At 36.1% G+C, this 3,033-nt stretch overlaps 1 non-coding gene across 1 annotated transcript; it reads right to left on the bottom strand.

The window, feature by feature from the left end:
- Positions 1-431: 431 nt before the first annotated feature.
- On the bottom strand, positions 432-538 carry LOC120094978 (U6 spliceosomal RNA). Its single transcript, XR_005489644.1, has one exon. It is a non-coding gene; the product is annotated as a U6 spliceosomal RNA (small nuclear RNA).
- Between the last annotated feature and the right edge of the window lie 2,495 nt (positions 539-3,033).

The raw sequence follows: 3,033 nt of genomic DNA, 5'->3' as shown, positions 1-3,033 counted from the left end.
AATTTATTTTATTGAGTATTTTTGCCTCAGTATTCTAAAGGAGTTATGAGGTTGTTTAGATGGTTTATTTGTTCCTGATACAACTTTGGTACCTGATATCTGACTAGAAAATTTTCCATTTCTTCCAAGTTTTGCAGTTTTGATGAACATAGGCTTTTGATCTGATGATTTCTTTGTTATGTCTCCCTTTTCATTTCTGATTTTGTTAATTTGGTTACACTCTCTATTACCTCTGGTTTGTCTGGCTCAGGGTTTATCTTGTTGATAATCTTGTCACTTCCTGTTATTTTCATTGTTAGTGTTGGAATTATGTTTGTATGTATCTCTTTTGGTTTCATTGCAAAGAAATTATATTCTTAATTTTTGTACTACCTAGTTTCTCTCCTTGTTTTGAGTTTTCCATCTATTTTCCTCTGTAGGGCTGGATTTTAAAAAATATGGAACGTTTCACTAATTTACGTGTCATCCTTGTGCAGGGGCCAATCTAATCTTCTCTGTCTCGTTCCATTTTTAGTATATGTGCTGCCAGAGCAAGCACTGGATTTTTATTCTTAATTAAATCATTTGAGGTAGGAAGACTGACTTCTAATTCAAATCTTTCAAATTAATTCAAATTAATCTAGGTCACACCTTTGCCTGGAAACCTATAAAAAGGATGGAAGCTTGTCTCTTTACCTGCTTGCTCTGTCTCTCATCTCACTAGAAGTCCATCTCTTCACTGGCAGTAAAGCCTTTTTTTTTTTAGATTCCAGCATATACTGAAGACACACTGAGACAATCAGCCTTAATGACTGGACAACTGCTGGATTCTGAGACCTTCAATTAGTAGATAGCTAAACTAGCTAGTACACACCCTGTGATCATTCTGATAAATGCTCTGATAAATGACAAGTGTGTGTGTGTGTGTGTGTGTGTGTGTGTACATGTGTGTCTGTCTGTCTGCTGTCTGTCTGTCTAAATCATGTATTTATATATGTAAATCCTATAAGGACAATAAGTCTTGTTCCTCTATAGAACCTTGTCTAATACAATAGCTTAAGGAAGAAAGGACTTAATGTCATGGTTTCAGAAGCTTTAGTCATAGTCTGCAGTTCCTCTTTCTGGATTGATGGTAAAAGAGATCTATGGACCTCATGGTGCACAGGAAGCAGGTACACTTAATTTTAGACAGCACTCTAGATACTCTAATCAAAATATTTTTTCCTTACTTGCAGTCTAATCATAGTATTACATCATTCCAATACTCAATATTAAGAGAATATTGTTTTTAATTATTGTGGCAGAATGTTGCAAAATTCTAAAGATTTTTAAAAACGATTTATACTGTTGTTATAAAAAAAAGTAAAACTGAAAACAAATCAAATCAAATAAAGTTAATTTTATTCAAGCAGATATAGTTATAAAGGTAATATTTTCAAATTCCCCTCATATATTCAAGCATTAGATATCAAAGTATACTTTCACTTAATAGAGCAAATACTTGAATAGAGAAATATGTTAATTTTAACTTTTACCATATCATACATTTTGTTTAATATCAATGCTCATTCACTCCTTTAACGACTTATGTACACATTTAAGAAATTATGGCCATTTTACCAAAAGCAATCTACAGATTCAATGCAATCCCCATCAAAATACCAATCCAATTCTTCAAAGAGTTAGACAGAACAATTTGCAAATTCATATGGAATAACAAAAAACCCAGGATAGCTAAAGCTATCCTCAACAATAAAAGGACTTCAGGGGGAATCACTATCCCTGAACTCAAGCAGTATTACAGAGCAATAGTGATAAAAACTGCATGGTATTGGTACAGAGACAGACAGACCAATGGAATAGAATTGAAGACCCAGAAATGAACCCACACACCTATGGTCACTTGATTTTTGACAAAGGAGCCAAAACCATCCAATGTAAAAAAGATAGCATTTTCAGCAAATGGTGCTGGTTCAACTGGAGGTCAACATGTAGAAGAATGCAGATCGATCCATGCTTATCACCCTGTACAAAGCTTAAGTCCAAGTGGATCAAGGACCTCCACATCAAACCAGACACACTCAAACTAATAGAAGAAAAACTAGGGAAGCATCTGGAACACATGGGCACTGGAAAAAATTTCCTGAACAAAACACCAATGGCTTATGCTCTAAGATCAAGAATCGACAAATGGGATCTCATAAAACTGCAAAGGTTCTGTAAGGCAAAGGACACTGTGGTTAGGACAAAACGGCAACCAACAGATTGGGAAAAGATCTTTACCAATCCTACAACAGATAGAGGCCTTATATCCAAAATATACAAAGAACTCAAGAAGTTAGACCGCAGGGAAACAAATAACCCTATTAAAAAATGGGGTTCAGAGCTAAACAAAGAATTCACAGCTGAGGAATGCCGAATGGCTGAGAAACACCTAAAGAAATGTTCAACATCTTTAGTCACAAGGGAAATGCAAATCAAAACAACCCTGAGATTTCACCTCACACCAGTGAGAATGGCTAAGATCAAAAACTCAGGTGACAGCAGATGCTGGCGAGGATGTGGAGAAAGAGGAACACTCCTCCATTGTTGGTGGGATTGCAGACTGGTAAAACCATTCTGGAAATCAGTCTGGAGGTTCCTCAGAAAATTGGACATTGAACTGCCTGAGGATCCAGCTATACCTCTCTTGAGCATATACCCAAAAGATGCCTCAACATATAAAAGAGACACGTGCTCCACTATGTTCATCGCAGCCTTATTTATAATAGCCAGAAACTGGAAAGAACCCAGATGCCCTTCAACAGAGGAATGGATACAGAAAATGTGGTACATCTACACAATGGAATATTACTCAGCTATCAAAAACAACGAGTTTATGAAATTCGTAGGCAAATGGTTGGAACTGGAAAACATCATCCTGAGTGAGCTAACCCAATCACAGAAAGACATACATGGTATGCACTCATTGATAAGTGGCTATTAGCCCAAATGCTTGAATTACCCTAGATCCCTAGAACAAACGAAACTCAAGACGGATGATCAAAATGTGAA

The sequence above is a fragment of the Rattus norvegicus genome, chromosome 9 (genome assembly GCF_036323735.1).
Source record: "Rattus norvegicus strain BN/NHsdMcwi chromosome 9, GRCr8, whole genome shotgun sequence".
Lineage (NCBI taxonomy): Eukaryota > Metazoa > Chordata > Mammalia > Rodentia > Muridae > Rattus > Rattus norvegicus.
This window is presented reverse-complemented; position numbering and strand designations above follow the sequence as displayed.